General features: G+C 32.4%; 1 protein-coding gene and 1 long non-coding RNA gene across 6 annotated transcripts in view; one reads left to right on the top strand and one right to left on the bottom strand.

Moving 5' to 3' along the window:
- The window catches only part of LOC148614654 (baculoviral IAP repeat-containing protein 8-like), a 32,471-nt gene extending 29,188 nt beyond the window's left edge, over window positions 1–3,283 (bottom strand). Inside the window, exon 1 of the mRNA XM_088588916.1 lies at window positions 3,197–3,283. The gene's annotated coding sequence lies outside the window, so the exon portion shown is untranslated. The remainder of the gene's footprint in view (window positions 1–3,196) is intronic.
- LOC148614655 (uncharacterized) overlaps window positions 1–22,702 on the top strand; it is a 34,556-nt gene extending 11,854 nt beyond the window's left edge. For 2 of the 5 annotated variants that reach the window (XR_015923745.1, XR_015923748.1), the window contains exons 3-5: window positions 13,830–14,179; window positions 14,708–14,813; window positions 17,943–22,702. This is a non-coding gene — a long non-coding RNA (uncharacterized LOC148614655). Of the gene's footprint in view, window positions 1–2,906; window positions 3,008–4,950; window positions 4,979–13,829; window positions 14,180–14,707; window positions 14,814–17,942 lie in introns of all 5 variants that reach the window. The other 3 variants (XR_015923747.1, XR_015923749.1, XR_015923746.1) reach the window with 3 other exon arrangements.
- Window positions 22,703–26,481: the final 3,779 nt, after the last annotated feature.

The raw sequence follows: 26,481 nt of genomic DNA on the forward strand, positions 1-26,481 counted from the left end.
ACGTTTGATATTCTCTGATCAACCCTCCCCCCAAAATTTCAACACAAACAGTCTACCATTAGAAGCATTTCTAAGTGACATATATACGAAATTGAATAAAATCGATTCTATCCCTGCTCTTTTGGGTAACCTTGAAGCCTTGCCGTCTATAGACAGAAGACTCGGTGCAATTGAAAACCGATTCTGACATATTGAGACTGAAATACTGCAAGTAAAAAGTGACATAAAGCAATTAGAAAACAGGGCAGCAGGATCAGAAATAAACACTACAAAAGTTTGTGGATTCTTAAATTTGTGGTTTTTAGGTTTTCAGTATGCACATCAATAGTATATTCCTTTTCATTTGGAACCAAATTTCATGATTTAGCCCACCCATGAACCATGAAATTTGATACCCCAAGAACAATAGTACTTTAACAGTAAACCAAATATCATTGAAATCCAAGAAAGTACAAAAATTAGAAAGAAAATGGCCACCCAGAACAAACTTTTGTCACCACCATTCAACTTAGAACACCATGTTTCCTAATGAAACAAAAAATCATTGGAATCCAAGCAACTGGTGAAAATGGTCGTATAATGGCAACCATTTTGAAAATGTCCATGTAAAAAAATGATTTCAATACTGCCAATCAACTCAGAATATCATGTTTATTTTATGAGTAGCTTTCATTGTCATTATTCGTCCACAATTGAGAAAAAAAAGCAAAAAAAGCATTTTGACCCCTATGTTCTATTTTTAGTTACGACAGCAACAGACGAAAAATTTTAAATTATCAGTTCGTTCAGGATACATTAAATAATAATTATGCCCACTTTCATTCAATTTTGTCTCATGGTTTCAGAGAAGTATATTTTCAAATTTGTTTCATGAAAAATGACCAAAAAAAAATCTGTTTCAAGGGCCATAACTCCTACATCAGGCAACAAATCATTTTGAAAATTCCAGAATAGGTCTGTCTTCTGATTGTGAACACTATTACCCGCATCAGAATTTTGCTGAATTCAACAATTTCTTAATCATTTGCAAAACACTGTATTTTTACTGCTACATTATTTATAGTTACAACAGCCATGTTTTTCAATCAATAAAAAATTTTAACAATCAGTTTGTGCAGGATACTCTAAGGAACAGGTGAGCCAAAAATATTACAAATAACTGTTATATCTGAACAAAAAATCAATACAAATATGGAAGACATACTTAATCATTAGCCCGTGCAGGTCCGGGTGTTAAAAGAATAGGCTTGCAGCAGCGCTAAGATTGTCGTAAAAGGCGAGTAGATAGTGCTCAGAACCCTAGTCGGGGGTTAGGGCACTCTGCCCACAGAGCAACTGGGATGTGTGCGACAGGTGGTGGAATGGGGTACCCCTGGCGTGTTACATGCTGGGGTTGTCAGGCTATAATACGGAAAACCTGACTGCAAACCATAGTGGTGCACCGTGTTGGGAAAGATGCCAAGTTCCTTGCACGTTAAAGAACCCTACTGTGGTAGTAGGAACCATAGGGCTCTGCCACAGGAGGCTAAATTGCCCGACCCTACCCATCTCTCCCTATTTCCAGTGGCAATCAAAATTTGTCGACCCCATTGTCCTTGTGTCCTATCCCTTTTTCATTTCATGTTCATTTTATCATCAATGTTCATCGTCTGAATATAGCTGAAAAATTGCTGCTCGGACATTAAATCCCAACAAACAAACAAACAAACAAACAAACAAACAAACTTAATCATTAATGTATGAGAGGGTTGGAAGGCAGTTTTTTGACCCAACCACCCATACATACCGGTATTTTTAAGGCATTCAATAATACTTTTAATATATTCATTGAAAATTTCATTCAATCCAAACACTTTTCCATTTTTTAGCTTAGATATCTCATTTTTAATTTCTTTTTCAGTAATAGGGGAATTCAGCCATACATCTCCCTAAAAGGAAATACTTTCCATGTTATCCTCGAATTCAGAACCTTGATCAGAATATACATCATTACTCTCATTAAGATTTTTGAAGTGATCATACAGGGTTTCTGTAGAAATATCATCACCTGAATTTTGTTTATTGTTATTATTTAGACTATTTAAGATTTTCCAAAGTGACTTTGGCTTTCTTTGAAATTTCTCTTAATTCATTAGCTGCTTTATGCTGATAGTCGTTGTATGCTTTGGTAAGCGCTGCTTCATATTCCTTGCCTGCTTGATGCATATCATTTCTATTTCTAGGGTATTTTAAAAAAAAACTGTATAGCTTCTGAGTTTTGTGAAATTTTTTTCATATTATTAGCACCATGACAGTACAACCAACATGTATGAGACATTAATGTACTGTCCATGAAAATAATACCATGTCAACAATTATACCCTAAACTGACGTGGGTGGCATTTTAAAATGCTGAAGTTCCTGTAACTTTATTATCTGGATAAATAAACAGAACATAAATTGTCTTTATATACAAATCTTGTTTATAATAAGTTCCATCTTGTTATTTCAGTCATTTTGCAACTAGTCTGAATTTCTCTGACCCTGCAATCCTCCTCATTTTTATTTGGATATTGATATGTCTGACTGCAGGGTCAGAGGAAATTCTGACTATTTTGCAACTTGCATGGTCAGGTCTTTCACCTATCAAAATCATACTTCTCATTTTTGTTCTTCCCAAGGTCAATCTTCAAACATTAATCGCGTGCCGACTATAAATGACAAAAAAAAATAAGGTGACAAATTAACCAGACTATTGCAAAGGTGTGGATTTAACCAGACTAGATGCCGATTTGACTAAGTGATTAGAATATATATGTCCTGATATAATGCCTGTGCTTGTGCGAGATTGAATGAAATATACTGCTGTACCTTCTTTCCGATGTATAACTAGTTCCGATGTATTATTAATATCACTTTTTGTACAGAACTGACAGCACGTGCTTGGGTCAGAGGTCAGAGGTTGCCAAAACTGAACCTGGCCTGTTTCATGAAAACAACAACGAAGATCAGATTGCTGTTATTCCAGGTGATTTTCAAGTTCTAAGCTCAACATAGAATATTTCCAACATTTCCAAAACCTCTGTATGCCACATTACTTAATCCCTTTTGGAAATATAGAAAATAATGTCGAATAATTCGATTAAACTCCCAAGACAGCATAATTTGGACAAGGAATAGTGAAGGGCTTTGTATATTGCATTACAATTACACGTACCTATAATGATAATTGGCGATCCACGGATGCATAATCTGGTTCCCTGGTCAATATCATAAGGTACGAGACCACAATTATCTGCCCTTAGCTTTTAGCCTATAATAATAGGAGATTTTTCAAAAATTTTTTAGAAACACTTCCTTTCAGAATTTCTCATACTTTTTGTGCTCAAATGGAAGAGGAATAATGAAATTATTTTAGTAGATGTGTTGAAATGAGAAATTTGACATTTAGGTTGTGATTTGGTGAGGTCAAAAAAGGTCAAGTTTGTGACATCCAGAAGCCATTTTGGGTCATTTTTTAGGGTATCTCTGTGTTTATGCATAAAATTTGAAAAAATAATGGTAATTTTTTTTATATTTTTTATATAAGTTGTTGGAAGGTTCAAATTAACGTCCCTGAAAATCTGAATTGAATTGCGCCGGTGGAATTTTTTTAAATTACAGAAAGGCTATAAAGAAGACAGTGGGAAAATTAATTGTGGTTTCGTGCCATAAGCGGCCCTAGGATCGTTAAAATATTGACAGAAACTTGTGGAACGAAAATATTAACCGCTTCTAAGTTAACGCGTACTCCGCTAGGGCACCTTTAATTTCCGGTAAAGATTATGGTTTTCATTCATGATTTTGCAAAATAAATTTTTATCATTAGATAATAAATGAAATTGTTTTTCAGAATATTCTATAACATATATATATATATATATATATATCTATTATATAATCAAAATATATTTTGATAATTTTTTGTGTGCATTCAGGGAAAGACGTGGCTGTCAAACAACTCTGCTAAAACTTTTGGAAGATTGAAAACTTGCTTTGGAACGAAATCATTTTTTGACTGCTATTCTAATGGATTTATCTAAAGCGTTTGACTGCCTTCCCCACAATGTTTTGATATGTAAATTGTCTTCCTATGGTCTGTATGAAGAAGCCTGTGATCTACTTTCATCTTATTTATCAAGTAGAAAACAACAAATAAAGATAGGTGGTATTGTAAGCCAATGGGCAGATATAGAAAAAGGTGTACCCCAGGGATCAATATAGAGGCCTTTACTATTTAATGTATTTATCAATGACATTTTTTATTTCATTGAAAAGGGTAATCTTTATATTTATACAGATGACAATACTTTGTCATACTGTTCTTCTAGTTATGATGATCTTGTAAATGTTTTAGAAACAGAAAGTAAAATTTTAATTGATTGGTTTCATGTTAACTGCATGCAGGTTAACCCTGAATAAATTCAGGCGATTGCTGTAAGTAAAAAGTCTGCTGAAAGATCTTCTTCTAGAAGTGGTGATATTAATGTGACATGTGAAGGAAGTCAAACGTCTAGGTGTTGATTATAGATTTTATGCTAAATTTTGATAGTCATATTAAAACTATTTGTACAAAAGCTGTACAACGGCTGATTTTTTTAAAAAGAGTCGATAAAAATCTTTGTAAACTAAGTAGACTTACTATTTTTCATACATTTATATTGCCAAATTTTAATTTTTGTCCTCTTTCTTGGCACTTTTGTTCAATGGCCAATACAAAGAAAATAGAAAAATACAAGAAATAGCATTACGGTATGTGTATTATGATTATAACTCTTCTTATGAGGATCTTTTAATAAAGGCAAAAATGTCTTCACTATATATAAGACGTAATAGAGCCATGGCACTAGAAACTTTTAAAATTTTACATGATCAAGGACCAATTGTATTATCCGATTTAATCTGTAAACAAAATCATACTTATAATTTCAGATACAGTAACTTATTACTGATCCCTCATGTAAAAACAACAACGTATGGGAAACAATCATTTAGGTACGCTGCTCCAGTCCTCTGGAACTCTCTTCCTGATGAGTTCAGACAGTGCTCAAATTTTAATCAATTTAAATCTATGATTTCGAGCTGGGAGGAAAAAAAATGCTCCTGTGTTACCTGTAAAACACGATTTGTGTTACCATGACTGAAGCAGCGCACCTAAACCAAATTGTTCTCTGTGTGGTTCTGTTTATTTGAATTGCTGTTTTGCTTGCTTATCTTGCTTAAATTTACGCTACTAGTTTTATTAAGCAGCTTATTGCTTGCTTTGCATTTAATTTGCTTATAAGTGCTTGAAAATGTCTTAACTTGTCTTCGTCATATTTTATTTATGTCTCGTTTTATGTATTGTATTACATGTATGCATGCACTCACTGTTTTATCATTCACTTTATGTCGGTTATAAAAGGTCTTTAAGAGCTTATGTTGCTTTTGTTACATAACTTGCCGACTTTAAATAAAGCTTATTTGATTTGATATATGATTAGTGACCGGGGCTTATGAATTTTAATGAATATATAAGATCAACATAGACGAAATTTTGTTCTCCGCCCGAGTGAAATTTCAAACCCTTCCGGTCAACTTTTTGGTACCTTTATTTAACTCCTTGGTGTATTTAGAAAATGAATTGTTAATAAAAACCTATGTCCATTTAGACTTGAAGAAAAGCAACAATTTTTAGAACTGCCTGGTTAATAAATATATTTAGAAATGTGTTTTTCTTCATAATAGACGTACATTTATCTGTCTTCCATCAGTAATAATGGCCCTTTGAAGTGTATAACATTTGGTCATCGACGTTGCCTTGGACCATTGGTCTTCTTTCGTCTATTATTACAAACCTTGGACATATAACTGGTCCATCATTGAAAAACACCTTTATATTGTTTGTCTTATGAATATATAGTTCAACATTAATTAACAATTTTAAAACTATTCACTGAAGCGTATTGGGGACATGGTATTTCTTTTTTTAATTTGTTATATCAAATTACTTATTTATTATATCAAATTATTTATTTGCTATGTCAAATTATTAAATTGTTATATCAAATTGTTAATTTGTTATATCAAATTATTAACTTGTTATATCAAATTACTTATTTGTTTCATCAAATTTGTTGAACGATTCCGTTTTCTGCTCCAAAATCTGCTCTAATTTTCAGAGGATAACCGCCTAGTTCGCAAACTGTATCAACAAAATATCGAGCAATTACAAAGGGTCGTTATTTGTTGAATAAGCTTCTAGCTAAACAAAGTTATTGAAAAGCCGTCAATGCAACCATGAATACAAATTCCGTATGGCTTGAGTTTATCATAACCATCCATGTGCCATAGGTAGTTTGGACCTTGATTATAATATCTACGTTTCAATTTTCGACGACTTCTACATTCTACGCTTTTGGGGCTCTAAACATTTTATTATCAAGCACACTGTTTCTTGGTCCATTGCCACTACCCAAACTTTTAGTATGCATCCATCTGTACCCATGATATTTTCCGGATTGTCGTATTTCTTTAGGAATGAAGTCTGCCACATCAAGAAAATTTGACTTGTATTCTCTTCTATACAACCTATATGATGTATTTATTCGTTTAATATGTCTTTTTGACACTTTGATATCATGCTTTTTCAAAAGTATCTCTTCTATTTGAATAAATGTGAGATGCATTCTAAAATAGTACTCAATTAAATAGCGTCTACCCATGACTGTGAACTTCCAGAAAATGGAGTTAAATAACAACCAGCTTTTAATTTATAGTTGATTATTTGATATAACAAATTAACAATTTGATATAACAAGTTAATACTTTGATATAACAAATAAATAATTTGATATAAAAAATAATTAATTTGATATAACAAATTAAAAAAACAACTTAAAAGACTAGGTATTCATAATGATTTAGTTGCTTGGATTAAGGATTACATAGATGACAGGTGTCAAAAAGTTTTACTCGATGGAATTTTCTCCTCACAAAAGGTATCAATGCAGGTGTACCACAAAGCTCTGTTTTGAAACCTTTTCTTTTTGTAATTTATATCAAAAATTAATATTGTTGATAACATCCATAACCATATCACATTGTTTGCCGATGATACGTCACTGTTTACTATTATAGACTGAAATGATTTACATGTATCTATTTCTGAGTCTCTAATTAATCATCTCGGTAAAATAAATGCATGGGCAAAAAGTTCATCAATCTGTATTACACTTTGGAGAGCCTATTGATAATGTTAATGAACACTGTCTTCAAGGTGTGAACTTTACTTCAAATGCGACGTGGAAGTTAGACATAAATACTATATAAAATAAAGCCTGTTCAAGATTACACTTGTTTCGGCAAGTATACTCTGAACTTAAGTGCTCTTATTACATGTACAAGATATTTATCTTTCATTCGTCCAATACTTGAAAATTAATGATGTCTGGGATGATTGTACTCTTCAAGAATCATCTTTATTAGAGAGTGTGCCCATTGAAGCAGCATACATTGTTACAGGCTTTATTCAGAGTTTGGTTTGAAAAAAATATATATCAGATAGAAGAAAAGCAACATAGATTGATTGTTTTTTATAAAATAAAAAATGAATTTTTCCGTGTTACCTTCATGACCTAATAGTTCCTTGCTTTCCAAGACCAAATAGACATAAGTTATAATTTAAGAACTGACCAACAAAACTTTATTCAGCCTCAGTATAGGACAACCTCTTATCTCAATAATTTTGTACCTGCTACGGTTAAACTTTGGAAAGATTGAGATAAGTCTATCAAGGATTCTACATCTCTGAACCAATTTATGAAAAACTTGGGGAAAACTTTTAAACCACCACAACAACCTACTGAATATTTTGATTATGGTAAAGGGAAAAGTAACATATATCATTGTCAATTGAGAAATGAAGCCAGCAACTTAAACTCGCATATCTTTCGTGATTTTATTATTGATGACCCTTCTTGTCAATATGTGCGACTAAATGTGAAGACAAGCCACATCTTTTCTTCCACTGACCTGCTTATGATGATATTAGAATGGTGTTATTCGAGAATCTATCTTGGTTGCATTTACCTATGATAAGCTTAATTATGATGAAAATATCAATATGTCAATATCATCAACGTAGTTCACAATAGGACGATTAGCTTGTTTATGATACTTGTAATTAGCTGATATCATCTATGATCCATCAAACCATTGAACACTTCTGTCTTAATCTCTAAATTCGTCTTTCCTATTTGTTCTAATATTTTCATAACAGGTGTTCCTTTTTTATGTGTAAATTGAGTTTATAAGAATATTCATTTTTTTATATTTTTTTCAAATATTGTTTTGAAGGTTCAATGCAAAATGTAGACAACCTTAAGTTTTTTTTCCGCTATCTAGTTCTAAATTCTCTCAAATTACTCCCCCTTCGTTATAAAAACTGGACTACACGTATGTTTTAAAGAGATTTTGGAAATATTCTCAGCAAATTTGGTTAATTAACAATTTATTATGTTTTATACTCGCAAATTTCAATAACAGTCCTTTATTTTGGCATTTTTGCATTGAGAGTAACACAAACAAAATAGAAAATTGGTATTTATGTGTATAAAATGATTAACAAACTTGCTCCTGTATTATTACTGTTAAAGAAAGTTCTTACTCTTCTAGATATAAAAATTAGGTAAATACCAAAAAACACAACCAGGTATGGCATGCACTCCATCGGTTATGGGGCAGCCAAACTGTGGAGTCAACTTCCAAATGAATTAAGGATGGAAATCGGACGGAATTAGTTTTTTGAAGTTGAATAAAGAAATGGAAGGGTGAGGGATGTTCGTGCACTGTTTGCAAATACATGTAGTATGACTTACCAAGCTGACAGATGCAATGTGTTTCTTCTACTTATTTTTGCTGACATGTTTCTCTTAACTGCTTCATCCTTAGGTTTGTTTTTCTGTTAGTTGAGTGCAGAGCTCAGAGCTTTATTTGTCTGCTTGTATTATATGTAACGTTCTTCAAAGTCTTTGCCTGCTTCACTTTGAGTTGAATAAAACTTGGTTTATCCTATTTTATAACATGTAAAACAAGTACTATCTTAAAAAAAAAAGATTCCCGACGCAGTAAAATTTTGTTCTTTTTACTTAGTTTCTACATTTCATTCAAGAAAAGAACACATGGCACGCAATTTAAATTTTCGATACCGTTTTTTCGAACGCCACTAAATTATCAGTATATGGGAAACTGAATTGCAATCAAGTGACTTGCGTTTCCATAGAAGAGCGTCCTTAAGGTCGAAGGATAAAAAAGCGAAACTATATCGACTGCGTCGGAATATTCGGCATGGCAATTATGTTCCACGTTGCCCCAATCCCAATAAATATATGAACTATTATGAAAATCTACCCTGTTAAGAACTTTTCCAAATTTCGGCCCGGTCCAATATGGGAAATCGTATTGGCCCGTTTAGTATCCACTTGCTGTTTCCAGATTATCGAAGGGATAAATTGGATATTCATACGGGCTGGATTGTCATACAGATTGGTCATATGGACCAGGTGTACTGTGAGCTGTTTTGGATCATTTAATAAAAGTGTTGCTAACAGGCTGATTCTGTATTGCATTATCACGTGTTGTTTCTCGGTCGGTTGTATTAGCCCTCGGTCCTAGGAACCTCGGCCTCGATTAATACAGACAACCTTTTTTACTATGGCCTATACAGAATCTGCTGCTAGTAACATTATAATCAAAATACAAGACTCGCATACTAGCTCATCAAATGATAGCACAGACGCCGTTTAAAAAAAAACTGTGATAACGTCAAGACCGCTCAACCCCAGGCACTTGATACGTGTTTTACGAATGCACAGAAGTACGTGATTGTACATTGAATTTGGGAATTGCTACCAGAAAAATATACCTGATCGCCATTTTTATTAGCTCACTTGGCCGAAGGCCATGTGAGTTATTGCCATCACTTGGCGTCCGTCGTTGTCGTTGTCGTCGTCGTCGTTCGTTAACCGTCCAAATCTTTATTTGGTCACATTTTCATTTTAATCTTTTAAGCCATGTTGGAGTTATCGCCCCTTTTCGACGTTCTTTCCTATTTTTGATGTTATTTCTTTCAAAAGTTTTCTCCTCTGACACTACTCGACCAACTGGAACTAAACTTGGTAAGAATGTTCCTAAAGGTATTTTGCACAAAAGATGTTTTATGATCCGTCCAAAAACATGACCGCCGTTACTAAAAACAGAACGTACGGGTAAGACGGTAGTTTTTAGCATATATCTAAAAAAACTATTAGGTTTAGCCAAATTTTGACAGGGTGAAAGTGTTCAGCATGATCAGATCTATTTGTGGTCAAATTGTCATTTTAATTTGTAAACCCATGTTGGAGTTATTGCCGGTTTTATACGTTTGTTTGCTATTTTTAATGTTATTTCTTTCAAAAATCTCCTCTGACACTACTTGACCAATTGGAACCAAACATGGTATGAATGTTCCTTGGGGTATCTTGCACAAAATTTGGAGTTTGGATTTTTGATCCGTCCAAAAACATGGCTGCCGTTAATAAAAATAGAACATAGGGGTCAGATTGTAGGTTTTTGCATATTATATCTCCAAAACGGTTTCGTTTAGCCATATTCTTCTTGCTGAAATGTTCCTTATTGTAAGGCCAACAAAAGTCTCCAGGGATCAAGATTGTCAGACGACTGCTTGTAAGAGTTATTGCTCTTGAAAGATGAAAAATGACCTTTTTTTTTTTTTTTTTTTTACATTTTTCAGCCAATATCTTGAAAACTATAACAGATAGAAATAAAATTGCAATTGCTGAAATGATCCATATGATAAGTCCTACCAAAGTCGAGTCAAAATTGTTAGACAACTTCTTATTAAATTTATTGCCATTGAGAGACAAAATTTAACAAGGTGAGCGATTCAGGCTCCTTGGAACCTCTTTTTTATTCCGAAAATCGATATTCTAGATAGTTATTTTCATCTGTCTGTATTTGGTCAAGGAGACGTATTTTTTGGTTACTTGTGTCACGAAGAACGTTATAGTACAACCATTGGATTATGACGGGGTGGGACGGGTGTTGCCAGTGGACGTTTTTGTAAACAATACCTTTTCATTGAAAAATTTGAAAAACAAATATTCTGGTCCTCATAATCTGGCCTCAAGATTCCACTGTACACTATAATGAAAATAAATAATTTAGACGTCATTGAAAATAAACATTGTGCCTCGACCAAGACCGGTTCCGTTCGCCAGAATCTTGTTCGGTCTGGTATCTATTTGCTGTTTGTTTGTCTACCCCGGACTTGACTTTTTATGAGCGGCAGGTGTTTCTAGAAAAGCAGAGGACGCTTACCCTACCGGTGCACCTGGTCCATGCTCCAAGTTTTTAATGGAGTCCGAGTTGCTCATTTACTTTTGTTACTTTGTATGTATGATTTTAGATACTTTATGTTCTTTGTTGTGTATGTCTGTTTTCCATGTCTGGTCTTTGTCCCTGGATTACATTCTTTTGATTACCGCTATAACCTTGGTTCCCTTGATTACTCTTATTTTTCCGCTCTGAATATATAATTTCCAGATATATGGTTTAGTAAGAATATCATATCCCCTTATTTGGATCTTGATTAACCGCAGCCACAAAAGAAAAAAAAAGAGAAATATAGATGTATATTTTTCAGAGGCACTTCATCTAAGAATCATGCAAAATGTGATTTATCTTTGGAAAGCCTACATATCTTAATTTGGATATTTTGTTTAAATTGTTGTAGTAAACAGAAATTAGCATGCGACTTTCATATAATCCTTGTTCTTAGGAGATAACAATTATTTAGAATGCACTGTAATTCAAAATTAAGGGAGATGTTGGGTTTTCAACTTTATAACAAAAATAAAAATGTGTAGTCTTTTTTTGGGGGTGTATTACATATTACAGAATTTGTATGATTATTGTATACGCAGACTAGGTACTGCAATACCTTACGGGTGCAATGACATCAAAAATATAGGAAACCTGCCAAGCCAATATAACAATAACATAAATGTGATGAATTTATTTGACAAAAATCCAAGACGGATAAGGAGACATGGGCATCGCCACTATATGTCACCCAAGATGCATGATGTTTTCATAGATGGTCTTCTACCTTTCATACAAAAACCTCTTGGACTAAACTCTTTTCTATACCTCTGTCCTCTCACTCTACTACACCCCTTTACAAAACAAGTCTTGACATTCCTGTATCTGAACCTACTACATCATTATATAGAATTGCGAGGTCTTTAATTTTGAAACGTATGAAAGTTTTAAGTAGGTCAATGAGTGTCAATGCTACATCAGTTTTAAAAGACCCGGATGTAGCAAAAACATTGTCTACAATACCTGACAGATATGTTGTCGCACTAGCAAACAAAGCCCAAAACAACATTGTTTTTGTCTGGAAAACGTATTACATCCAATGTTTATTATCAGAGTTATACGTTGGAAATAATAGCAGTGATAAGACCTAAACTACCACTACACTCCCCAACAGAAGAGATAGTGAAAAACCATAAATCTGTGCTATCCTCTTTTGGTCTCTCTACCAAAGACGATGATTGTGATTTACCATCTATGCACTGGATTCCCAAACTCCACAAGAATCCACACAAACAACGCAAAATGTACCACCAAACCTCTTTCAAAACTTTTAACTTCTATACGCAATGTGGATCCTGAAAAATTCGAAAGATCTTCTAGAGACCCTCAATTCAAGATTATTATCAGAATATAATAACATTAAAACCTATGATTTTTCAACACTTTATACTTCTATTCCATATACTCAGTCAAAATCCTGACTCAAAAACATTATACATCGTTGTTTCTTCAAAAAAAGATGGTACACCTAGATATAAATATATTGTTCTTGGTAGAGATTCCTCATACTTTGTAAAAAATAATTATAAATAATAAGTCATCTTCCGATACACAGAAGATGTTTTCAAAATGCTGGGATTGTTTATCGACAGCATATTTGTACAGTGTGGTGGACGCGTATTTTCAACAAACGGTCGGCATTCCAATAGGAACAAATTGTGCTCCTCTACTTGCTGACCTATTCCTTCACTCTTATGAGGCTGGCTTTCTAGCTGCAATGATTCAAAAGAAAGAACATCGTTTAGCTAGATCCTTTAATCTCAATTTCCGTTATATAGATGACGTATTATCGTTAAACAATCCTAGTCTTGGGGATTTGATACATCGCATGGGAGCATGGACTAGGTGCACCGGTAGGGTAAGCGCCCTCTGCTTTTCTAGAAACTCCCGCCGCGTTGCTCATAAAAAGTTAAAATGTCCTTGCCGAGTTCGTCCAATTTGTGTTTTATTCGGGAAATACGGCTTTTATGTTTTTTTTTTATAAAAAAAATAAAGGAATAAAGTGTTTTTCAAGATTCTTACTCGGCTGTCGACTTTTTTCATTACTGTTTTTAAGAAAGAATATAAATAAATGCTTTCTTGTTTGCATGACATCGTGATGAAATAATTCATCAAAAATTGTCTGTTTCATCTGAAAATAGTTTCTATAGGAAAAGACTAATGACAGATCGCTTAATTTAGTTTAAAAATTACAAAAAAATGACTGTGTGTCTAATAAATATACAAAAATAGTTACTATGACAATCTTGACAAACGTGTATTGTCGGTATCAAAGTCGGAAGTTACAATAATTATTCTGTTTATCTGTAATCTAATTATTCAATGCTTATTTATACCGATATCAAATAGTTATTTATTTTTTAAATGTTACCTTTTTATTGAATTTCCAGTTTACTCGCCACATCTTTTACCTTGCAAGGGCGAATCCAGAAAAGGAGAGAAGCCAGCCGGGGTTCCTCAGAAAAAGGGGGTGCTAGGACATTATTTGCCATTTTATGACAATTTTGACAGATGAAAATGACATTTTTTCCAATAAAAAGGAGGGATACCAACCCCCTGCATCCCCCAGGGAGTCAATAGGATTTACGTTTGTTTGTTATACTACCAGTGTGCAAGATACGAAAAAGTATCACACAGAAATATCGAAGGAAAAAAGGATAAATTGCCGATAATTATTTTTCATTTGCTGTTTTTATAGACATACCTGAGCGGTAATTTTATTAAAATTGATTACCAACCCGTATGTATATCTTATATATCTTTTATTTTCTAAATACCAATATCTTTGGTACAGAGATACAAATAAACAACAAATATATAACTAAGAACACTGAGAATGACAATAAAACACATATACAAGTAAAGTTATTAATAGGTACAACAAGAAAATTTCATTTAACGTTATCACCCTTGAAAGTTTAATTTGTTGTTAATGATACGAAAAAATTGGCATAAATTATTTACATCAGGAAGATGTTTACTTTTCATTAAATTACAAAAATTTCGTGACATTTTGTCTATTCGTAAATTTGGTATCACGAAATAAATTCCTTTCATTAACAAAAGCCGTACTCGTAAATAAATAGTGATATTCAACCCTTAAACCGTGATCTGTACACAAAAGACACTTTCAATCTTCACTTGGTATGTTTTGCCATCATCCGGTCTCTATGGGCAGTTTTTGATTCCTGGTCCTAAATCTAAATAAAGTTTTTATACTTCTGTCATCTAACTGTTAATTTTTTTCTTTATTGATTCTATAATTTAGAGATTTTGGAGAAGTTTGTACATGAGTATGCCAATTCTGTTGGCATTGGTCAACGAGCTTCTGTTTGACTGATTTGGATGTCCAATCAACACTACTGATATTCTGAGTAAGAAATACTTTTGTAACATATGAATAACAACATGCATTAAGAATGTTTTGACCACGTTCAACCTTGTAGTGTTACCAGCATATTTCATTAAAACAAAGGAAGTATCTTGATTGCTTGACGATGATTAAATTTGCCCAATATTTTATCGCTCTCAGTGTCATACGTGTCTCCAAAATTCACCATAAATCACAAAATCTAGTGTAGATTTCTTTGCATTCAGAAGAATTTTGCAAACTTTTAAGAGCACGCGTTCAATAATGAAGTATTGTTGCCTGTGCTCCAAACTTCACACCCATATGAACGAATCGGCTTGATAATTTTGTCAAATATGTCCAACTGTGATTATTATATCTAGATTATGTTGTCTCCAGTTCTTCAAAACATCGTACATAGCTATGATAGCATTTTCGGTATTGTGCTTTTTTGCTTTAACGAAGCTACCTGTCTTAGCGAATAGTACTATTAAATACATAAGATCATTAACAATTTCTATACTTTTATCATCATATATAAATGATAAGTTGTTACAAATTCTACCCCTATAAAAGATAAGTATCTTGCTTTTGTCAACATTTACTTGTAATTTCCACATATTACAAAAAATATAAAAAAATATCTAACTGTGTCTGTAAATATTTTCCAGACTCAGCTAAAAATACGCTATCATCAGCATATTATAAAATAAAAAAAAAGTTTAATATATTGACCTAGTTCTATATCTATATCGTGTGATCAGTCAGAAAGGCCAATGATATTATTATATGCCATAAATTCTTCTAGATCATTAATATGCAATAAAAACAAGAAGGATGAAAGGTTTTCTCCTTGTCTGACACCTACATTACAAAGGAAATAATCTGAGTTTTCTATACCATTGAAAATACGAGATTTTATACATGTATTATTGTACTTGTTCACGTTTACATTGTTTTTTTCCCATTAATAGAACACTTCAGAAGTTTTGAGCATAGTACAGGTCGCGCCAAATAGTATCGAAAGCTTTCGAAAAGTCTGCAGAGGCACAAAATAACTTTTTCGTTTTAAGTTTCAATAAATCATACAATAAATGGAAAGATAGAGTGTTATCTATAGGTTACAGACCACCAATTCAACCAATGAGCATTTGGAACGTACGCAAAAATAGTCCTACGCAGAAATTACCCCTGTTCCTCATGTGCTGTGAAAAAAGTTCTCATCTTATTTAAAAAATTTAAACAGTTTCTGAAAGGAAAACCATTTCTGTACATTTTATAGGTGCATTTTGCTTCTTTTGATGTGAAGCCTAATCTCCATAATGATTTTTAAATATACCCCTATCTTGTGTAAACACTGGGATTTCCCATGCTATTTATAGACCCTTCACTTCCGGTGGCCAGTACTGCACTGCACGTCTGCTAACCCCACATGCCATTCTGAAGATTGTGAGCTGACATTTGTAGAATCATGCTGATATATAGTCCTCTGCAGGTTAAAGTTAAGGCAAAGTCCAGAGAAGCCAGTGAATATTGTGAAATTAGCATAGAAGCCTATGGGAAGTGGAATTAGTGGTTTTTAGCCTATAGTCGAGTATCCTTTTCGGAAACCAGATTGATTTTCTTTAACTATACAAAAACTTTCTACAAAAACTACACAACCTATTTAGCACTGCTGTAAAAAGTTTACTCATGCAACTCAAATGGGTATTTGATTTTTAGGATCATGCACGCATATCTCCTTTATTGTTTTTAAATCGACAAAATAGGTATGTTTCCAAAATTATTACTATATTGAAGAATTTAACATATATGGGCATAAATATTTTAGACGTACTTTTTATATATTCATTAATAACAAAATCTTCACCACAAGCCTTCCCATTTTTAATCCATTAATGCATTTCAAAATTTCAGCCTCAGTAATCTCAAAGTTTATGAATTCATTTTAAATCAACTCTTTATTGCCACCATATCAGGTAATTTCTCTTCATATCCTTCGGCATTGTTTAGGTCTTTAAAGAAATTATAGAATTCATCAATTGAAATCTCTGATGAGAAGATCACTGATATTTTGTATTCTTTGCCTTCCCTTTTTGTAGGGAGCTCAATTTATTTTCTCATATCCCATTTTTCTCTACACATCTCACGTTTATAGGGTTTTCACATTTTTTCAAAAATATTTCCTGTGCCTTATATATAATGCCTTTTTTTGCTGCTCGAAAGGCTTTTCTCTTCACTCGACCTTCCACCAAGGTTTATATTCACTTTTACTATGCTTGTTTATTTCCTACTTTTTGAAAAAGTACCAAAAACATATTCTGCTGGTTGAATAATGACATCGTTATCTTATGGGCCAGTTTATTTACATTTGCATGAGAAATGGAGTCTAAAGATCATTAACCAATCTATTGACTTTTCTATATCTATATTTTCTACATGTTTTTCAACCTTAGCATTGTCCCACTTTTTAATTTTCTTTGAAGCATTATGCTTCATATCATTTTATTTTTTGTTGTCGGGTTTTACGACATTTGAATAAAATAAAAACAAGTGTAACAGGAGAGTGTGCATCTGAAATCTGATGTCTTCAATTTATCTACACAGCACAATAAATCGTATGAAAACAAAATATAATCAACTACGCTAGACGAGAATATCGCAAATCCATCGAATCACCCGTAAACGTCAATTCAAGTAATGTCTATCAGTCTGGTAATTAAAATATAATTTCATGATTTTTAAACTTATTGTAAACATAGTAATTTCATCTCGCTAAAACCTTTTTTTAATGATTTAGAAGATTGAAGAATAATTTTATTCTTTGGCGTCATGGACTTCTTGTAACACTTACTGGCACTCGTAATCCTTTCGCGATGTCTTTTGAATATTGTAAACATTTCCAAAACTGTCTTTCAAATAAGTATAAAGGGCAAAATCCTGCCAGCCCCCATCATAATCAAACGATCGTTACCTTAAAAATAAATATTTTATCTATTTTGTATTGTTTTATTCAAAACAGAAAAATATTGTGTTTGATAAAATGTTTTATCATTTCTTTTGTTGACTATTATACAATCCATAATTCGAAGAATCAATATCAAACGAAAACTCTTATTAATTGAAGATGTATTCATTTTTTATGTATTTTTAGGTGGATTATTTTTTAATCGGGTCAATAGTCAATTGCTATGATGTTACTGGCATTACGTATTATTGCTGTAAGCATTTTAATGTGTAAAGGACTTCTCCACGAGTGCCCGTATGGGGAACAACGCTCAACAAGAGCGATGAAAGTATGCCCTAACAACCCTGCACATTATCGCTGTCTTCCAGATGGACTTTGTAATTCACAGGAAATCTGTAACAATACAATAGTTCCGTGGAATTTTACGTCAAATGCATTCTTTGGGAATGTTCCAATCCTCATTCGTCGTCAAATGGACCAAACTGGTGAAGAGTTATCTCAGGACATTTCATTCATTTTATGCAAATATTCCTTGAATAAACATATAGGCATCGAAGCATTCAATGGAGTTCTTTCTAGACTTAATGAAAAATTTCATTCCGGATATTCGCCGAAATTACCATGTTCTTTTACAGATATAGTTTTGTCTAACATGTCTTCAAACTGTAGTATTGAATCGAAATGCATGCATTCTTTAGAGCCATATGCATCTGACTTTGTGGTAGTTGATCCGACCGGAGATATTGTATTGAAAAATATGTCCGTTGCGTATTATAATTACACAGAATGGAACCAATATTTGTCATATGTTATTTGCTTGCTAGAAAAAGGAAACATTGTACACTATCCAGTAACAGCTAGTCCCCTAGATACTGAAAAGAGGAGCAGTGAAAAAACAACTACGGTTTTATATGTTGCTGCAAGCATTCTAGTGATTATTGTAACAGGAATATGTATATACTTGAGATGGAGGAAAAAAAGTAGAAATGGTCGACATGAAGGACAAACAGATCCTTTGAAAATGAATTCCTATGAATAGAATTTTACCGTCCTTCTAGTACCCTGCCATGAAGTACAGATACGCTACACGAAGTTTTGATACTATTTTGATTCAAAGTTATTCAGTTGAATGTATAAATAAACACCGTATCTAACCCCCTAACACAGGTTTTACTGGTTCAACGCTGTAGTCACGGTTTTTCCAAAGCCGGGTATTATTAATTTATGGTAATTTTCTGTGAAAATATGTTGTTAACATAAGTAAATCATTCTGAAAACTTTCATTTTGATATATAACAATATAAGCAGTCAGAGGTACAAGTACACATTTCTTAATCATTCGTAAACAGTAAATGTAAACAAAGCAAAATTTGTCTCATCCACTCCTTGAGACGTTTAGGTTTCCCGCACGCAAGATACCCAACGTTCGCTTCTATCGTGCGTTTAAACGCACGATAAACAAAGGCTCCCAGCGTGCGTTTAAACGCACGATAGAAGAACGGCCAAAATTAATAATATTAACATATAATGAAGACAGAAAAAAAAAAAAAAAAAGAAAATAAAATTAATGAAATTATAGAAATTGATAATACCAAAAATATAAAAAAAAACTTTTAAATGAAGGAAATAATCAAAGTACAAAATAATCGAACGCATCTATCGTGCGTTTAAACGAACGCTCGTATTGTGCGTTTGAACGGACGATCGTATCATGCATTAAAATGAACGCTCTTACCGCGCGTTTAAACGAAGACAAAACGATGTGTAAACGCGCGATAAACGATGCACGAACGCTAAAATAGGAAACGTGAACGTCTCAAGGAGTGTATTTGCTCGTTTTCTTCGGGACGGTCTGTTGGAAACCCCAAATGCGTATGTATTAAATAATCATATACTCTCATGTTTGCAAAACTCAGAAGGGTTCATCATTTAAGCATCGAATGCTTATATTGTTATATTATATATTAGTAATAATAACGTTATATATATTTTATTAGTAAAATTTTCATTCATTCGCATTTTCAGAGTAATTTATTTAAGCAACCTATATATATTTTCTCAGGAAATTACCATAAATTAACAAAAACCGGTGTTAAAAAAAAACGTGACCCGGCATTGCAACTGTAAAAAATTCGTTGGGGTTAGACATTGTGGTATTGTATGTCAAGTAAAACTTTGATATTGACGCATTTTAAAGTTATGAGAGTATTACAGTCCTAATGATTTTATACCGAAAAGAAAAGAGAAGAAAACAAAACAAAGCACTTTCTTTAGATGAAGTACATGTATCAGAAGAAAAGTTATGAAGGATGGCACACCTTCAGAACGTAAATGGAATTCAGACAGCTGTAAATATTTCGAAGTATCAGTATTTATTTTAGCTTAACGTGACTTTTTCTTGAAAAAAAAATATTTACATTTCCCAGGCAAATTCACTAAAATTAGTTTCAATTCCACGAAGCACAAAATTCATGTCAATCCTTCTCTGCTTAATTTATGAGAAAATCTGGTTAAAATATTATGCCAGTGTATAGTCAGTTGATTCTTTTGTATGTTTACATGTATGAATTACTTAACATTACATTTTTTAAGGTCAACATTTATAGTATCTATTACTAACTGCATTCCTTTTGCATGATATTCTAAGGTTGTGTTTAATGTTTATGGAAGTATATTTCATTATTTCATTTAACGATTCAAACAGAAACAATACAAAGATCTGAATTTTTTACCCTAAAATTTATTTGGCTTTGTATACTTTTATAAACGCGCGAACCTTTTGGTCTTTATCCTATTGATAGTTATTCTTAAATGAAATACTTTTATAGTACAATTTTGTTTTTTATTTTCCTAAGTGTAAGGGAAAAGGATAACTCACAATAACGAGTGCAAACATGTTTTTTTTTTAAATATGTGTTATGTTTTTATACACTCATTAATGTAATTTTTAGCTCACATTGCCTAAAGGCCGTGTGAGCTTTTGTCATCACTTGGTGTCCGTTGTCTGTCGCCGTTAGCTTTTTTTCAAACATCTTCTTCTCTGAAACTGCTTGACCAATTAGAATGAAACTTGGCATGGTTATGTCTAAGGGTATATGCACAAACTGCTTTTTTTCAAATTTTTGAAAAGTTAAAAACATGGCCGCTGTTATTGAAATAGAACATAGGGGTCAGAATACAGTGTTTTGCAAATAACTCAAAAACAGTTGAGTTAAGCAAAATTTTGACAATAATATTGTTCTCCACCAGAAGACAGACTTATTTCGAAATTTTCAAAATGATTCGTCGCACGATGTAGGAGTTATGGCTCAGAAACAAATTTTATTTGTTGGTTTTTACAATGTACAATTTTGAAAATCTTCTTCTCTGAAACCATACATCAAAATTGTTAAATTACAAGCCATGTGAGATCCTTCAGGTGTAAAAATATTTATCCATAGTGTTTTTATATTACATTTTCAACTCCAACAGCCACAAATAATTCAATCACAAACATAAAAGATAATAAAATATGCCCGCAGAATCAAATGGAATGTGTTTCTGCTTTGTTCATATTTTCCCGCTTTACGATACTTCTAACAGGAGAGTTCTCAAATGGGCAAAGGGAGATAATTCAAATAAGAAATGTGATAAAATAGTGGTTGAGTTGTATCATAATGAATACATTTTTCTCAATTTATGATGCAGATCCCATTCTATTTTTTTTTATAGAAATAAAAACACATTTATAGTGAAGAGATTCATGTAACTGATAGAGTCAGAAGCCCTCTATCCTTTTATTGTATACTGTCGTACATTCAGCTGGTAACACAACACGGTATTTATATGTTTGACTGTGTCACCTATAATATAGACATTTTTAGTTAAATCTTTCTTTCATTTGTTTCAAAACAATTTAAATTTTGAATGGAATGCCTTCTTCTCTCAAAATAATTAAAAAAAAAAAAACAGTCGAAATAATATTGTATTTGAGTATTTTAATTTAATCATCTATGTATTAACAAAGTATTGCATAGTAACCATAGCAACTAAACATAATTTTTGGGTCCATCAATTATTTTTGAAAACTTTCAGTTCATTTGCTTATGTAACCTGGCACCATTTTTTGGTCGTTACTGAGAACTGGTCTTAATTAAAGTTGGCATAATTGTTTCTTAGGGTATCTTGCATAAACTGATCGTTTGAAATTTTTCATCTGTTGAAAAGCATGGCCGTCTTTACTAAGAATAGAACGTAGGTTTCCAAATACAGTTTTTTTTGCAAGTAATTCAAAAGCAGTTGAATGTAGCGAAATTCTGACATAGGGTAATACTGTGCATCATCAGAAGTCTAAATTTTCAAAGTGATTTGCCACCCAATGTAAGATTTATTGCTCCTGAAAATTTTTGTTGTAGTTTTTCACATGTATTAGTTTGAAAATCTTTTTCTCTGAAACCATGAGACAACATTTAATTAAAGTTGGCATAATTGTTCCTTGGATATCCTGCACGAACTGATTGTTTAACGTTTTCATCGGTTGAAAAACATGGCCGTCATTACTAAAAATACAACATAGAGGTCAAAATGCTTTTTTGCTATTTTTTACTCAACAATAGAAGGCCAATGAAGAGGCTAATGTCCCTTTAGACCCGATGGGATAATAAGGCACAGGGGAACTCCTGCCCAAATACTTTCTAGAGGTTCTAAAAAAAACTTTTGAAGGTATTTCCAACATTTTACATGCAGTGCCTTAGGTACTCAATTGAACTTACAGCATCATCAGTAGAAGCTCATTCTCAGCATTTTTTTGTCAAACATGGCAACAAAGCATTATTTACTTACCTACTTAACAGGGCATGGTTTGCCATATGAGCGATGCTGGCTCTTTGAGAGCCTCTTTTTCTTTTATTATTGTAATTGCATTATCAATTGTTGAAATGAAAAAAAACATAAAAAAAAAAATCAAATTTATTACGAGAAAAACTTGTTAGATCTCATCAGTATAATACTTTTCCTCTTTTCTCGCACCACGGTAGTTGTCGGTCCATTCCTAAGTCAAACGCTTGACTTAAAAAAAAATTAGAGGCGTTGCTTCTTGTCAAAGCATATAACTATATGTTTATTGACAGTTATTGACAGACGAATTTGTCTCATATTAAGCTTCCTTTTGAATGGCACAAATGTAGTGTAATTGTGTATTAAGATGTAGCCTTCATTTGATATGAAGTTAATTACATACTCATGTTTTCATTTAATTCATCAAATGTCCACGGAATCACAAATTTACCGATCAAATAGTACATGAGATTCAAAAATAAAAGATACAACTATCTAAACTAATGTACATTATGTCATTACTTTATTGTTTCATAAACAAATTTGGATATTGGTTTTGGAGCAGTCAAGGAAAGAAAGTGTGACGAGCGAACTTGTTTAATATAAAATTCGTACTAGTTGCATATTTTTGGTGAGGCTGTGTTTAAGTATAGATTTGGTTTCTATCGAACAAAAACGTTCTCAATGATAGTTCATGTTTCTAAAAGTTTAAGTGGAGTGTCTATTTTTATAACAGTTTTTAGATCTTTAATATATATTTTGATCGGGTTTAATATAAAGTAATTATAGCTCTTGTTTGAGTGAAAATGAAAAATTGTTAAAAGTGAATACATTGAACGATGTTACTAGTGCAAGCAGAACAACAATGGATGGTGTTGGAGATAATCTTATCTAAAAGTTTTATAAACTATAAGTTGAAGTTGTAGTCTCAGGTTTAAACTGTTTTGCATGTCATTATTTGTCTGCTTGCAAATTTAATTTTTTGTCCTTTAATTTCTATATCCTTAAAGGAACCAAAAACTGTGTAACAGGTTATTGAGGGGAACATGAAAAGAGTTAAAGATTGCCATTGAAAAAAACTTTTTTCATATTTTGCATAAAACGATTTAAAGACTGCCATTGAAAAAATTGGATCTATACCCCCAATCATCTGTAATACAATATTTTTTTACTGATTTACTTTATTTGATTCTTTTATAGAAGAATTGGTATCAAAAGTTGTTACCATGATAACATCAGACTTGTCTTAGTTTATATCTTTGAATATAAACTATTTATGGAGTTACTCTCATCAAATGTCAAAGTTTTTCATTTGTAATAATTAAATTTCATTATTTCAAAAATATTTTGACGACAATTTGGAAATTTATATAATGGATTTAAGTTATTTGAACTTTTATTTATTGTAACTGATGAAAACATATTATTGTAAACATCTTTTACTTGATTGATTCTTGTATGCTTAATTATATTTCTGTGTTGGTTTTAAACGGTGATTGATCTTGATATTGAAATTATTTTAAGTCGATTGAGGTAACTCAAAATACTTGTAAATTCTGATAGCAGTCTTCGGAAAATAAACAAAAATATTTTATTTTTGCTTGTTTTCTCTCTTTTTTCACAAGAGTCTAAAAGCCATCACGCAAGTAGGGAAAGTCAATAAGACACCACATATATTGCTCCCCTTTTTATAAAGTTGAACATGTACGAAAGTGACTGAAACGACAAGGACTGAAGGGAAGCCTTACTTTATAGAACACCTCAGAACTTGTAACTAAAATTCAAAGTGGGTAAGACTTGCCTTTTATGTGGTCATAATTTAGAGCGAGGAAGCCTTGCTTTATTTTATTTTTATATCAAAAGCGAAAAAGCCCTATTGAATTATATGAAAGTTAGTCGAAGCGGGTAAACCTTACTTCACGATCACCCAGGAAGCACAACTCTTGATACTAAGAGGCTCTATCTGCATAATGTAATTATATACTGAAACAGCAAGCTGTGGGGGAAGCCTAAGATGCTTCTAGGGAAGTTTTCTAGTGGGGTAGCCTTACTTGTATCTACTTACAGTCTAGAGTGGGGTAGCCTTACAAACAAACAAAACCACAAACAAAAAAAACCAAACAAACAAACAAAAAATAAAACTGGGAAGCCTCGTTTCTTATTTTTACAATAATTGAAATTATGTGGGAAATCACTTATTGTTCAAAGATCGATTGCTCTGGGAAGCCTTAGGAAGACAATTTTAAAATAGTTCCACAACGATTCACCAACTACAAATATGACAATAATCACCCAACTTCATATAACCTATTAACATCAACACCTTTTGTCAAATGTAAAACAAATAAACGCAGAATGGGCAGTAATAATACTTGTCCAAAATGTGACATTACCCTAGATGACCATAAAGAATGCATAGCATGCTGTGTATGTGAACTCAATTTCTGTAAATAATATACAAATATCTCTCAAGCTCTACTACTGGCACTAAAAGAAGACACACTCAAAATTTTAAAAGGACATGCAATGTGTGTAAACAAAATGTTTCCATATATGACAAGCTTAGCACACTAGCTACAATTAATTGAGGAAAAACATATTATAAGATTTCTATAATTGAGCAAAAAGTAGATATCATTAAACAGGAGATTGGAATTAGAGTTAAGCACGAGGTGTATTCATTAAAATCTGGACTTGTAAAAGACGTGAAAAAACAAATTAAATCATCTCTCCACGATGATGTCAGAAAAGAACTGAATGAAATTGAAGAGCAAAGAGAATATAATTAAATCTTATTGTGTTCAACTTACCTGAAAGTGACAATAAACACATTATAAAAAAGTCATTATAACTCACACTTTAAAGATTTATGTAAAAATATTGGATTACCAGATTCCGATTTCACATCAGCATTCAGTCTGTGTAATCAGACAGAGGGTAAAATAAGGCCGCTTAAAATCATAATGGAAAACAAGAAACAGAGAAAAAGCATAATGGATAACGCCATGAAAATAAAGTCTCTGTCTAACACCATCTTTGGAAAGTGCATTATAGTAAAGGATCTTACTGTAAGACAAAGAAAAGGAGAATAAAAAAATCAAAGAAAGATGGTACTTAAGCCCTCTCCTCCCCCCCAAAAAAAAGATCCAATGTACATTGAAGATACTATTTGCCTTGATAAATATAAGCTACCTGAACTGGCATCAAATGAGAATATCAATATAGTTAACACAAAAGGTAAAAACTCTATCACCCTCTCGCAATTCCAGTCACAATCACTTCTAGGAAATTTGACATGATCTTATAAAAAACAATGTTGAGATGATTGCTAACACTGACAAGTCACATGATGAGGAAAATGAGAAGGTTATTATTGGCATCTATATCAATCAAGAAAGTAGAAACTTCTGGATGGGAAAACCCAAACAAATAAAGAGTTGATTGATTTTAACAACACTGTAAATAATGCACACTTGCATATAGTGTATACAAATGATGACACTTTATTCAACTAATTGGGTGATTTTTTAACACTGTCACTGAAAAGAAACTTGACAATACAGCAATAACAGAAATCTTCCCAAAACACCATACCAATAATTTTGACCGCAATAAAAGTATATGGAATATACAATGATACACACTACAAAACTTGAAGAGGATGTGTAAATACACAAAATATAATGCATATCGTATTGACTGTGAAGCTCTAAAGTATGTATAGCATATACAAATCGGTATTAAAAGTCAGAATAGTCAAAATATACTAATATCATATATCTACAGAAATCCTACTGAATCAACTGAGGAACTTATAAACGAATTATTTCTAATACTGCCAAAAAGAAAGTACATCAATATCAAATATGATTTTGGATAAACAATACCACAACAGATGGGAATTGAACAT

The sequence above is a fragment of the Perna viridis genome, chromosome 6 (assembly GCF_037379345.1).
Source record: "Perna viridis isolate PV_CMFRI_1.1 ecotype Kerala chromosome 6, ASM3737934v1, whole genome shotgun sequence".
NCBI lineage: Eukaryota > Metazoa > Mollusca > Bivalvia > Mytilida > Mytilidae > Perna > Perna viridis.